Source organism: Lathamus discolor, chromosome 4 (assembly GCF_037157495.1).
Source record: "Lathamus discolor isolate bLatDis1 chromosome 4, bLatDis1.hap1, whole genome shotgun sequence".
NCBI classification, from domain to species: Eukaryota; Metazoa; Chordata; class Aves; order Psittaciformes; family Psittacidae; genus Lathamus; species Lathamus discolor.
The window spans coordinates 53,516,049-53,531,070 of NC_088887.1; positions in this window are offsets into that span (position 1 = coordinate 53,516,049).

Genomic DNA, 15,022 nt, shown 5'->3' on the forward strand with positions numbered 1-15,022 from the left:
CTTTTCTGTCTCCTTTTCTATGAATGGAAAAATTAAGCTAATCTGAATGCAAATAGTGTTGTGAGCATCCTTTGAATTCGCACTGGATTTTGATGTTACTCAAGACTGAGTATTAGACCTGGATAGAGAGGCCTTGCATAGAGACCTTGCATAGAGAGGCAAGATAATTTCCTTTCTTACAGAGAAAACTATACTTTTTTTTAATCCCAAACTCGAACAAAACTTTATGTTGCAACAGTACAAAAAAAATTTCCCCAAATCCTTTATTTTACTCTCATTTTAAAAATACAGATGAATTACATCTTTGTTTCATAAGTACCTTTGAAAAACCAAAAATTATTACAAAATCACTTACTGACTGGCATCTTACTTTTGCCATTATTTCCCTACTAGAAACAATAGTGAATGTGTAACCATTAATATTATTTTTATAATACTCTACATGTCAAATTCTGTGTTACTTTATTCTAAAGATTACAATAGATGATCCACCACAGGGAATGCATGTACACACATTGAAATATAGACATTAATATAGGAATTACATACTGTGCAATTCTTCATTTTTATTTTAAAATGTCATTGCAGAATTTGGAGATTTAAAAGAAAAAATAAAACCCCATAAAATGTGATCTGATCATTTTAAAGACTATCTCTGGAAGAGACTTCAGGAAATTTTGAGTCCATTATCTGTCCAGGTCAGAGAATAGCAAGTGGTTATCTTTAATTCCCATACCTCCTTAATTCTTGCTAGATTGTCTGAGAAATTATATAAACACAGATTTTCTTTCTGATATCTTTTGGGTTTTCTGATATCTTTTGGGCTTTCTGATATCTTTTGGGCTTTCTGAAAGTCAAAGTTCTTCAGAGAAAACATCTTCCATAGCTATATATCTATGGGTATTTTCAATTTTTTCACATATTTTACAGATACAAATAATACAATTAATGTATCTGAAAAGTGAGAATTATCCTCCCTAGTTCAGGATTCTAAATGTTAGCTAGCTCATGTAAATTGACTGGTAAGCGCATAGCACTCAAAAGACAGGCATACACATAGTTTATTCATTCACACCCCAACTGGTTAATTAATTCACACCATCTGTTTCTATTACCTTTACCTCCTAGATGTTTCATCTCTCAAGACACCCAAAGAAGATGGCTACTTTCCTAGTTGTGATGTAGCTAACATTTCAGTGTACACATCCCCATGCCACTTTCCTAGGATATAAGGGTGAGTGAAACAGGGGCATCAACAGGTGTGTTCTGTGAACAGCTGTTTCTGCTGAGAAGGTCACCACTTGCCAGCTGTTCCCCAGCTGTTGAACACACTCTCTTACCATTTTGCTGATAATGCTCCTTTTGCACAGCTCAGGTGAAACAAGTTGGATTGCTAAGATTAACTATTAAAAATGTCGAAACTTATTATGAGAGAAATGTGTTAGGGATCCCCAGGGCTGAGAAAAATGAGCTAGTTTAATTTAGGCATTTTAAAAAGATTCTGAATAACTCGGCACATTTTGACTGGAAAGAGGTGCATAAGCAGCACAGCTAGGTGATCACTCACAGCTATATTCCCATTTGGTTGACAATGAAACAGAATAAAGACTGAGGTATCATTGGTACTAAAGCAACACCGGTAAAAGCACCTCACAACTGTGAACTCCTCATCTCCCTAGTCTTACAGAAGTCAAACATTTATTGGAGCTCTCAGGCGCAGAGCTGACATGCACATCAGTTCAGTGTTTATTTACTATTAACCAGGTCAAGAATTTAGTCCTTCTTTTATTACCTCCTTGCTATAAATCCCTGGCCTTTATAAAACTCATCAGAATCAAGGAAGTCTGGTATCTGGTTTGCATCTCTCATTTGGATTCTCTGGTGTCTTGTATCTTTCAAGTGACAGTCAAGGTATTGCCAATCCCTCTCTTGCACAGGGATCCTCAGGTGTCACACCAGAGGAACGCCAGAGGAAGACTGACACCAGTAAGGTCTTCCTTTCCTCTTCCAAAGACATGCGTATCTCTGAGACATCTGAGACTGTCACATCTTGCTGCTGATTTGATCAAAAAAGCTTTGGGGTGTGATAATCTTTAAGGTTAAAACAAACAAACAAACAAGCAAAACAACAAAAAAACAACAAAAAAACAACAAAACAAACAAACGAAAAACCCACAAAAAAAAAAAAAAACAAACACACACACTCAAAAAAACAAAGCCCATATTCTGACCAGAGAGAAATCCTATAAAGAAAATCAGAATTAACTGCAAGGCAATTTAGCACAGAAGAGGCTAGCTCTCAGCAAAGTGCACACAAGGTTGTCCGTATCTTTTGGCTTTCAAGCTAGGGATCTATTCCTGATGCTGATTCTATTCTCGGCATAGATACAGGCCTTGGAGATGTTCCTGATAACACTGGTAAGAATTAAGATCTCCATAAACACCACCACAGTGCACAGGTCTGTTGTGTGAAGGAGCCATGCCTGGATGTCTTTCCTGTCTCCTTCCTCTCCAGTGGCCACCAGAGTCTCCCCCAGAAATACCTGCTCTAGATTTACTTCCAATGGGCAGAACATGAGTTATTTAAGCTAAACTGTAACATGGGTACAAGAAACTGTGAGGCAATAGATAAAGAGCTTTTGCATAAAAATGATATGGAAAAAATGTATGTCAATTTTCAGATGATGCTGATGAACTGATGAAAGGGACTGTTGGACCCAGGGACCTATGATCAGTCAGGTTTCCTGTCACATTTCCACATAAACTCAAGTGAACTTGAAGTGTTTAGTTATGTTTCTGCAAAGATAATTGCACTTTTGACTCCTTTGAAGAAAGCAAGCAGAATAATATTCTGATAATGTTGGGGTTTCTTTTCTGGGGGCTTACAGACTAATCACTTCACTAGTAACAGTTTCTTCTCTCTGGTGACCAACAGGTCGAAGGAGGTGATCCTGCCCCTCTACTCTGCTCTTGTGAGACCTCACCTGGAGTATTGTGTGCAGTTCTGGTGTCCTCAACATAAAAAGGACATGGAACTGCTGGAACAAGTCCAGAGGAGGGCCACGAGGATGATCAGGGGACTGGAGCACCTCCTGTATGAAGACAGGCTGAGGAAGTTGGGGCTGTTCAGCCTGGAGAAGAGAAGGCTGCGTGGGGACCTCATAGCAGCCTTCCAGTACCTGAAGGGGGCCTATAGGGATGCTGGGGAGGGACTCTTCGCCAGGGACTGTAGTGACAGGACAAGGGGTAATGGGTTAAAACTTAAACAGGGGAAGTTTAAATTGGATATAAGGAGGAAATTCTTTCCTGTTAGGGTGGTGAGACACTGGAATGGGTTGCCCAGGGAGGTTGTGAGTGCTTCATCCGTGGCAGTGTTCAAGGCCAGGTTGGATGAAGCCTTGTGTGGGATGGTTTAGTGAGAGGTGACCCTGTCCATGGCAGGGGGGTTGGAACTAGATGATCTTGAGGTCCTTTCCAACCCTAACTATTCTATGATTCTATGATTCTATATCCCTCCCATTGCCTGGAACAATAAGTTAGATGGGAAAGACATAACTAATTTACTTATTTGAAACAAACTATTCCTTTTTACATTTTGGAATATTTGAAAACATTCAGTTGTTCTTTAAGGTGGCTGGAAAGCATGGCAGAATCCATGAACGTTTCCTTTTTTCTCCTCCCCCACCGCCCCCCCCCCCCCCCCAAAAAAAAAAAAAATTAAAAAAATCTGAAATGTGTGTTTTCACCAGGTCTGGTCAACTCACTGGAGGCTCATAAGAAAAGATTCTTGAGAATATGCCTGACAATGCTCTACTATGCACAGGCAGCAGCAAAGTGAGAGAGGTCGCACTTTCTTCCACCCATCCATGCAGTGCTTGGGTAAAAGTGTGCAGGATAAAGCATTTGCTGTGTGTAGGTGCTAGAGAAAGGAGGAGACTATACAAGCATAGCTAAATTATGTGTTCGGGAAACAAAAGATCTTCAGTATGCAGCTTAGCAGAGCCTTCAAATACTCTGCATGGGAAACATGGGTGTTGCAAAACTTTCTAACTCATAAACTGGCAGAATCTTGCCCACTGCAGGGAGTGTAAGTGTATTTAAATTATCCTATATAAAAAATACATTTTTGGGACAACTTTCATTCGTATAATATTTATGAATTCTAATATATTTTTTCCTATTTTTACCACATTTTATCTGCAGAAAAGTAGAAAACTCTGTAATATCTTTTTGGTCTTTAAATCCTCAAACTCCTGTATATCACCATATTTACAGAGCATGATACTCATTTCTAAGCAGTATTTGCTTATTTAAGACCAGCTGCTTCCTGACCCAAAATGCCATTTAAACAAGTAATCCTAGCTGCCTGACAGCCTTACTACTTGCCCTTTCAGTAAACTTTTTTTCTTCTTTCTGGTATGTGAGCACTTGCACTCTCACCTGCAGTTCAGATCAGCTCCTGGTATCTGCAAAGGCTACTGCTTTTCTGTGAGGGATGTGATTGTAAAAAATCCCTAGCTTTTATTAGCAGTAGTGGTCCTATTCACACCCCCAATCAACCCTGAAACTGATATTCTTCATCTGATCTGCATAGGTCATCTGGCAGGTCACTGCCTGTGTTACATTACACCAGTGTTTTTCCACTAACCCAGTTAACAAGGTTAACTAGAAACGTGACAGACAGAAGAGAAGCTGGACACATGGCACGTATTATTTGGTTTGGAAACTGGTGGAGGTTCCTCTGTGGCAAGAATATATGAATAAATGATTTGTGACTCAGTCAAAAGAATTTTAGCTTCTTGTGGGTTTTTTCTGAATGTCATACCTCTTGAGAAACCCAGTCGTACTGCTTGCTCTACCCTCTCACATACAGCAAACTCATCTTGAAATAAACTGTTTGCCTGAAAGCAAAAGGGAAAAAAAAAAAAAAGAGCAGAAAGCTATTCTGCTTCCTGGCAAGACTTGAGAGAAGAGTTTTATAAATTTAACTGCCAGTATACCATCTGCCTCTGCTGCTCCTTTGAGCCTAGTTCTTCTAATTGTGTCTTTAACAGATGACATAAAATCCATATTCCTCTTGGGCACAGTAAAATAATAACAATTAAAACATGAAGAATAATAATTAATGAGGCACACATGGTGCAGTACATCTGCAGTCTGAATAGGCTCCTTATTCTGCAGGAAGTCTGTGCGTATTTAGTCTTGAGAGATAACTTCGACACACGCTCCACTGGATGCCTAGAGATGTGGCCACCAGTCTTGGGAGAGCAACTTTGCTCTTTAAGCAACACAATGCAGCAAACTCCACTTTCTGCCTCACTTCATTGCTGCTTAGCTTCTACTGATAATAAGCAATTTTAGACAGTGGACCACCAACCAGCAGGCTGAGCAAGCTGTGTTTTAGACTTAAAAACTGTTTGAGGACAGCTACTCTTTTTTACACCTGTTATAGCTGGCACCTCAAAAGCCAAAGTGAAAAATCAGTTTGTTGCAGTTCTGAGCTGTGTTAATTTTTTGCAGCGCTGCTAGTTTAAAGCAACATGTTACTTCACATGCTTGGCAACAGAGGTACCAGCTTCATGTAACAGATCTGGGAAAAATCTGCTGGGAAAAAACTGATGTCGCTTTTGCCAGCTGGAACATGTTCTGAGACAACCTAGGTTATGAACCCAGAGAATATCCAGGTGATCTGTGAGTCTTTATGATAACTGCTATGCCATACAAATAAGAGCAAGCCTTAAGCTTCTTTAACACATACCAGCAGGCTGGTCCAACTCAGACCATGGGCTTTTGCTCAGTTACGAACCTGCTCCTCCATTTCATCCAGCATGCCCTTTTTGGGCTATGAGTGCAGCCAATGATTCAGCTGTGTCCAGTATTCAGACCTGCAGTAGCTAAACATGAGTGTTAAGCTCCACCTTTGTCATAATGCTATGGCAGAGGATTCCCATGCGGAGTTTTTCTGAAGACTTTTCTGATACTTCAGAGGTTTTTGTTCCTTCATTCATATTTTTAGTTTGACCCTTTCAAAGTGTCCAGGAAGAACTTTTTTTGGGGGGAAGGTTAAAATGTGCATGCCAACTGCTGGAATTGTAAGAATATTCATAATTTGTGATTAACTTCATGCAGTAACCTATGTGCTCATAAATTCAGTCCATTTTTAATGTTTTCTACTTTGGCCACAGCTGCTCAGTGAAGATGTTGGCTGTTTTTTTTCTCCCTGGTGAAATAGTGCTTGTGCCCCAAAAGGCATTTTGATATTTTAGCACTGAGCACTGCTTTTCATTGCTCCCCCAATACAGAATTTTCTTCTCTCTGTTGTGTGAAATTTGAAGCATGACTGAAATGCTTAGTTTTCTGCAAAACTGAAGATAACTAATTTTCCAAACTTTCCTGATCTCTGGTTCCTGTTCAGTTCTGGAGGAAGGTTCACAGATGAAAAGAATTAAAAAGTATTTGTGTGTATAGCTGCATGTCTATGTAATCATCTGACTAATTGAGATGTAAGCAGTCATGAAGTTAGAAACAACTATTAAAAAAATCTTATATTGATGGAGGAAATAAAATAAACTCCAAACGGGTTAAAACTTAAACAGGGGAAGTTTAAATTGGATGTAAGGAGGAGATTCTTTCCTGTTAGGGTGTTGAGACACTGGAATCAGTTGCCCAGGGAGGTTGTGAGTGCTCCATCCGTGGCGGTGTTCAAGGCCAGGTTGGATGAAGCCTTGTGTGGGATGGTTTAGTGTGAGGTGTCCCTGTCCATGGCAGGGGGGTTGGAACTAGATGATCTTGAGGTCCTTTCCAACCCTAAATATTCTATGATTCTATGATTACCTTCACCCAGAATTTCTTCAGTTGGCTTTAAAACAATGACTATTTCAGGTCTCGTGGTCAAACACCTTTTCCTCATGTTTTTTATTTTTCATGTTGACTGTAACCTAATAGTAAAGCCCAGATAGATGACTATTACCTGCTTTCCAAGCTTACTCAGCAAATTTTGTCTGTTGCCTGAAACTGATGATTTCTGAGTTCAAAACACTGAAAAAATATATTTTGTGTAAGAATACTTCGGTTTTGTATTTATTAGAGCTTACTAAATGAGTTGCAACAAAATGCAACTGACATTGTTCCTTTTACTTGTTAAGTTGTTTGACAATTTATAATCAGTGAAGTGGATTAATTAAGCCACATAATTTTTATTGTAAATTCTTTATTCAATAATCAAGTGAAACTTGTCATATGAATAAACGTAAATTTATTTTGCTTATAGATTTCTTCACAATGCAAATTTCTGTTGCCACTTTCATAAAGCACTGAGAGCTATATGCTAAAACATATTTCCTTTAGATCCAGGATTTGACACTGATTTCTGATTTTACATAGTTCTAATCTTAATTTCCTTTAGCTGCATAAAAATGAATCAGTCTGTATCTGCATTTCTCTTTATTATGCAAAGCAACTTTGCATTTAGCAGAAATATTAACGAACTTTTTTGTTAAATGATCATAATGTAATACTTATTTAGCTTTTTTTTTCTGAAGCCTTACTTGTATGGATATCTTGCCATAAGCTGCAAGCAAGCTTCTGCTGAATGCTGTAATAGAACATTTGTCTTCAACATAACTTTCTATCTGCAGTTTCCAATGTCTCTATTTTATTTAAGGAAGAAAGCATAGGCCTTCCTTCAGACAACTTAATAACTAAATTTCCCATAAAACTTATGTAGAATTAGAAAGGCTTTGGAGATCATGAAAACACTGCTAGTATGGTACCTGTGTTAGAGTGTCTAAAAGCTCACTTGATGGAGTTACAATAAAATGTAGTACATCTGACATATCAACATTTGTCTTGCTCTCTCAGATAAATGATTTAGTTGTTGATATTCCCCATCTCATCCAAAGCGTAACAGAAGTGGCTCCCACGTGGCAGCAGTAAAGCGTAACTGTCTGGTAAAAACTTAAAACAGCCCAAACGGTTTGTTTTGAGAGCCTTTACCTATGACTAGCCCAGGCAGGTGATAAGAATTTATAACAGGCCAGGCGTCCAATGGACTAGTGAGGGGAATCAATTTTATCATGTGCTCCAAACGTGTGCATTGACTGGAGTAAGCAAGTCTTACTGAAGAGAGTCAGCTTACAGAAACAAAAGGAAATATAGATCCCCAGTCATGTGCTGGGGGAACTAAAGAAAGCATGGTAAGAGCACAGGGCCTAGTAATTTTAAGGCAAGTCAAGGATTCACTGTAATGGGAAAAATAAGAGTCTCTCTCTGGTCTTGAGAATTAAAGACAGTCTGGAAGGAGGTGTTAAGAATATTAGATGAAAAACTGTGTCAGAAAGCAGCTCTGGAACAGAACTGTAAAACCTTGGCCATACAGTTTATCTAAATAAGTGGACTATCTGTGGCAGGATGTTCTCTCAGGGCTTGTAAGAGTGGAGCCCTCACCAGCAGCTATTATGTGTCTTGCTGTAACCCCGGCAGTGCAAAGGTCAGAGAGAATCTTTATAAAGCTAAATTAATCCTGACCATTTAAAGACTATTTCAGCTAAAGTGATGCTGTTAAACAACAGATGCTATCAAAATAAAAAAAAACAGTTTTGTTTGTTTCTGGAGGGTTTTTTTCTGTTTTGTGGATTTTTCTTCCCTATGTGCACCACTTTGAATTTTTGTTTATGTTACAGCTACCAGATCTGTAATCTAACCAATGTGCTGTAATAATGAAAAGACCCTCGAAAATGGCTGTGTAGTAGTATACCTCTCTTTGAGCCATTTACTGCAGATTGTATTCCTCTTGAAACTGATCTAATGTCTCAGACTGGTAAGAAACTACCTGAATCTTCACTTTCAATCTTTTTCCAACTGTTTCATTAACCAACACAGAATGAATACATATGTGGATTGCAGAAGTCCTTTAGGCTATTGGACCTATTATTTTCAAAATCTCCTTTTTAAAGGTCAAAACATCCTGCAATGAAACAGAGGTGAATGCATGGGGAAATTAAAGATTCTTAATATTCCTCAAAGTGTTGTACTTTTTTCATCTGGGGAGAAGAAATTTTGGAAGCTAGTGTCATAAGCAGATTTTACATTGAACCTCTAATGTCAGCCAGGCAAGGTGCTATGCATCTGTCTTGTTTACTAGTCCCTCCCTGGTAAGAGCTGGCTGCAGAAGGACCCTTGTCCTTTCTAGTAACACTGAGGAAATCCCCCTCTGCCTACAGCCTGCCATGCTGGCAGCATCCTCTGTCAGGATGTAACCTGTGGAGGGGCAGAGCTGCACAGCACAACTTGGATAGATGCCCACAACAGACATTCGCTCAATGGCCTGATGTCTCCCCAGCTGACTTTTATGAGAAGAGGAAAAGACTCAGCTGGAGAAAACAGACAAATGAGAGAAGGAGAGGTCAAATATTTACAGCAGAGCTCTAAGACAAAAGAGGTCTTTCCAGGGCAAATGGTAACAGGATGGCAGGGAAAATAAAGTAAGGGGTGAAGTATAAACACACAATAATTCACTGTGGATTGCCAAACAACACAGTATCAAATAGCATAATTTACCATGCTAATAATTCAAGGGCAGTACAAGTTGCAGTTTCCTTCACTTTAGACTTTTGCACCCAGTTACAGAAATAGGCTTTAAAACTTTCAGAACTCTAGATTCCAGGTCACAATACAGGCTCTTGCCAAGTACTTTTTACAGGAAATTTTGCAAAAGAAAATGGAACCAAGATTTATAAATGTTTTCTTCTAAAAGAAAAAAAATATTAATTAAGATTTGTAATATTTAAAAACATTTCTAGGCAAGAGGTGAAATTAATCTTCTGGTTTAGCTCACATAAATTAACAGGTAGATATATGATACATGAAAGCTGGATGATTTTGTTGCCATACAAAATTTCATTTTTTAAGGATTTAAAAATGAATAAAGCTGCAAATTATCTCTCAGAAAAGAAAAACTTTTATAGATTCATATTTGAAAGGAACAAGTCCTCTGTTACTTTTCAATCCAAAGAAACAAAAGCAACTTCATATCCCACAAACCAAAGACTGGACTCCAGGGGAGAGAAGTGGGGGGAAGAATCATATTTCTATGATTCTAAAAGAATTATAATTCTATGATTATATGATTATATGAAAATAAGAATTAGAATGTTTATGTCCCCAAAGATGTAAAAATATATCTATAAAAGAAAATAAATCTAATCTTTATGGTGATGATTTCATCCTCTGATATTTAATAGAATAGAATCATAGAATCATAGAATATTTAGGGTTGGAAAGGACCTCAAGATCATCTAGTTCCAACCCCCCTGCCATGGACAGGGACACCTCACACTAAACCATCCCACACAAGGCTTCATCCAACCTGGCCTTGAACACCGCCACGGATGGAGCACTCACAACCTCCCTGGGCAACCCATTCCAGTGCCTCACCACCCCCACAGGAAAGGATTTCCTCCTTATACCCAATCTAAACTTTCCCTGTTTAAGTTTTAACCCATTACCCCTTGTCCTGTCACTACAGTCCCTGACGAAGAGTCCCTCCCCAGCATCCCTATAGGCCCCCTTCAGGTACTGGAAGGCTGCTATGAGGTCCCCACGCAGCCTTCTCTTCTCCAGGCTGAACAGCCCCAACTTCCTCAGCCTGTCTTCATACGGGAGGTGCTCCAGTCCCCTGATCATCCTCGTGGCCCTCCTCTGGACTTGCTCCAGCAGATCCATGTCCTTTCTATGTTGAGGACACCAGAACTGCACACAATACTCCAGGTGAGGTCTCACAAGAGCAGAGTAGAGGGGCAGGATCACCTCCTTCGACCTGCTGGTCACGCTCCTTTTGATGCAGCCCAGGATACGGTTGGCTTTCTGGGCTGCGAGCGCACACTGAAGCCGGCTCATGTTCATTTTTTCATCGACCAGCACCCCCAAGTCCTTCTCTGCAGGGCCGCTCTGAATCTCTTCTTTGCCCAGTCTGTAGCTGTGCCTGGGATTGCTCCGACCCAGGTGTAGGACCTTGCACTTGTCGTGGTTGAACTTCATAAGGTTGGCATCAGCCCACCTCACGAGTGTGTCAAGGTCCCTCTGGATGGCATCCCTTCCCTCCAGCATATCAACTGGACCACACAGCTTGGTGTCATTGGCAAACTTGCTGAGGGCGCACTCAATCCCACTGTCCATGTCAGCGACAAAGACGTTAAACAAGACCAGTCCCAACACCGATCCCTGAGGGACACCACTCGTTACCGGTTTCCAGCCGGACATCGAGCCATCGACCACAACTCTTTGTGTGCGGCCATCAAGCCAGTTCTTTATCCACCGAGTGGTCCATCCATCAAATTGATATCTCTCCAATTGAGAGAGAAGGATGTCGTGTGGGACAGTGTCAAACGCTTTGCACAAGTCCAGGTAGATAACGTCAACTGCTTTACCCTTATCCATCAATTCTGTAGCCCCATCATAGAAGGCCACCAAATTGGTCAGGCAGCATTTCCCCTTAGTGAAGCCATGCTGGCTGTCACCAAGCACCTCCTTGTTTTTCATGTGCCTTAGCATGCCTTCCAGGAGAATGTGCTCCAAGATTTTACCAGGCACAGAGCTGAGACTGACTGGTCTGTAATTCCCCGGGTCTTCCATTTTCCCCTTTTTGAAAATGGGGGTTATATTTCCCTTTTTCCAGTCGTCGGGAACTTCACCTGACTGCCATGATTTTTCAAATACGATGGCCAGTGGCTTAGCAACTTCATTCGCCAGCTCCTTCAGGACCCACGGATGGATTCCATCAGGTCCCACGGACTTGTGTGCGTTCAGGTTTTGAAGATGGTCTCGAACCAGATCCTCTCCTACAGTGGGCCCAAGGTCTTCATTCTCAGAGTCCCTGCGTCTACCTTCTAAGACCTGGGTGGTGCAGTCAGAGCCTTTGTCAGTGAAGACCGAGGCAAAGAAGTCATTCAGAACCTCAGCCTTCTCCAAATCCTGTGTAGCCAGTTCTCCCGAAAGCTTCCTCAGGGGGCCTACGTTGTCCCTAGTCTGTTTTTTGTTTGCTACGTACCTGTAGAATCCCTTCCTGTTATCTTTCACATCCCTGGCTAGGTTTAATTCTAACTGGGCCTTAGCCTTCCTAACCTGGTCCCTAGCTTCCTGGACAACATCCCTGTACTCTACCCAGGCCACCTGTCCTTTCTTCCATTTTTTATAAGCCTCTTTTTTCCTTTGAATTTTCCTCAGCAGCTCCTTATCCATCCAAGGAGGTCTCCTGGCGCTCCTGCTGCACTTCCTTCTAGTTGGGATGCAGCACTCCTGAGCTTGTAGCAGGTGATCCTTGAATACCAACCAAGAGTCTTGGGCCCCCCTGCCCTCCAGGACTATATCCCATGGAACCTTACTGAGCAGGTTCCTGAAGAGGCCAAAGTCTGCTCTTTTGAAGTCCAGGGCAGTGAGCTTGCTACACGCTCTTCTCACTCTCCTGGGGATCTCAAATTCGACCATCTCATGATCGCTGCATCCAAGGCTGCCCTGGAGCACCACATTCTCAACAAGCCCTTCCCCGTTGGTGAGCACAAGGTCAAGCATGGCACCTCTCGTTGTCGGCTCCTTTATCACTTGCAGAAGGAAGTTGTCTTCCACACAATCGAGGAACCTCCTGGATTGCTTGTGCCGTGCAGTGCCATCGTTCCAACAGATGTCAGGGTGGTTGAAGTCCCCCATGAGAACAAGGGCCTGCGAGCGTGAGGCTTTTCCTATCTGTCTGTAGAGTGCTTCATCCACAGGTTCTCCTTGATCAGGCAGTCTGTAACAGATCCCCACAGTAATGTCTCCCACAGCTGTTTTCCCTGTAACCCTGACCCACAAACTCTCTGTAAACTGCTCACCTGCCCCCAGACAGAGTTCCATGCTCTCCAGCCTATATCTAACATAAAGGGCAACTCCCCCTCCCCGCGTGCCAGGCCTGTCTCTTCTAAAGAGCCTGTAACCTTCCATTCCAACACTCCAGTCATAGGAGCCATCCCACCATGTTTCTGTGATGCCTATTATATCATACCCCCATAGATGTGCACACATCTCTAATTCTTCTTGTTTGTTCCCCATGCTTCAGGCGTTTGTATAGATGCATCTGAGCCGAGCTCCAAATGAAGCCGGCTCGTTGGCTGGAGCAGCTGGAATATATCTACATTGTTCCGAGCAGTTATTATAGGTGTTGGCAACTGACTGGGTGTGTTGGGATGCAATGATGCCCCCTCCCCCAACACATCTAGTTTAAAGCCTTCTTGACCAATCATAGAATAGTTAGGGTTAGAAAGGACCTTAAGATCATCTAGTTCCAACCCCCTGCCATGGGCAGGGACACCTCACGTTAAACCATGTCACCCAAGGTTCTGTCCAACCCGGCCTTGAACACTGGCAGGGATGGAGCTTTCACAACTTCCCTGGGCAATCCATTCCAGTGTCTCAGCACCCTCACAGTAAAGAACTTCTTCCTTATATCAATCTAAACTTCCCCTGTTTAAGTTTTAACTCATTACCCCTTGTCCTATCACTATTTACACCTAGCAATCAAGCTTCATGATCACCATTATGCAAAGGGAGATGCAGGAAAAGGTACCTCCAGACTCAGAAAGCTTGTTACTAAGTAGGATGGATGAGGATCCTTCACAAATCCAGCCCCATGGGCACCAACTGCTGAACAACTTTAGCTTGCCTGCAGAAATGACTGGAATTCAGATCCATGTCTTTACTGAATAAACTGTTCTACCTCAGACTGAAGTGGGAAAACAAAACTAAGCCATCACTGGAAAACAAAAAATATTTATTGAAAATGGGTCTGAGTCCTTCTTTAAAGCACTTGGGTACTCCAGCAGGAATATGGAGAGTTTGAATGGAAGTGGCACTCAGGACTGGTGGGACCTTCTGTCAGGCTGTGTGAATCTTCCTTAGACAAATGCTACCCAGGTAATTCTCTCTTCACATCAGAAGTGTCAAGGTGATTTGTGTCACCCCTATGAAAGTGAAGATAAACTTTCGTCACCGCCACAGACTGAATTGTGTCAAACACAGTCTGGAGTGATTCTGACTCATCTGTATTCTGTCCTCATTCTTGAAGCTGAAAGAAAAAACAAAGCGCAATCATTAGCAATTTTGCTTCATTAGCAACACTTGGAGAAATTTAAGCTGACATCTTAGATAACCTGTTTTTCATAAAGTAAAATGCTTTTCATAAAAGACAGCAAGATGCCTTCTTTTTAAAGCTTGGTCAGGGCTTGAACAGTTTTTGGATGACTCTGATATTTTATGTATTAAAAAAAAGAGAGAGAAAGAAAGGAAGAAAAAGAAAGAGGTCTGATAGCTGATTTCTTCAAGGAATGACATTTTCTCTGAAATTCATACTTTGGGAAAAAATCCATATTTTGCAAGCAACAATGCAGTTGATTTAATTAAGCTAAAATCCACCCACCTGTCTTTTGGGAAAAAAATATGTTATCTAGTGCTGTTTTTTCTAACATTTTTTAAATACATAGTTTCCTAAAATGGAATGGAATATTATGAAAGGACCAAGCCATGGCAAAACGGGATCCAAACACAGAGCATTTAAAGATAATCATGTGTAGGATTTGCAAGTTTTCATAGTGCTTGGCTAAAAATACCTTCTATGTATGAACAGTCCATTGTTTCAGGTAAAACATTAGACACACACAGAGGAAAAATTTAGAGTTTGTTATTTAAAGAGATAAGTGTGGAAACACATGCAACTTCCCCTGCCAAAACCAACTCAGCAGTTTGCCTCTTCACAATCCCATCATCAGTCTCTGCTTTTTACTGACTGAAATTATTGTTTTGTAGAATTTAGTAAGTTAGCTTTAAAGTCAGTATTATGTTCTGCCTTTGCAGTACTGTTGTTATGTCCGTATTAGTAAAAAAACAACAGCAAGAGATCAGATTTGAGTCCTCTGACTTGATGATCTATTGACAGAAGAGTCTGGGTAGGCTCTCAGATGAAACAAATATTACTTTCTCAGATGACTTCTGCGCA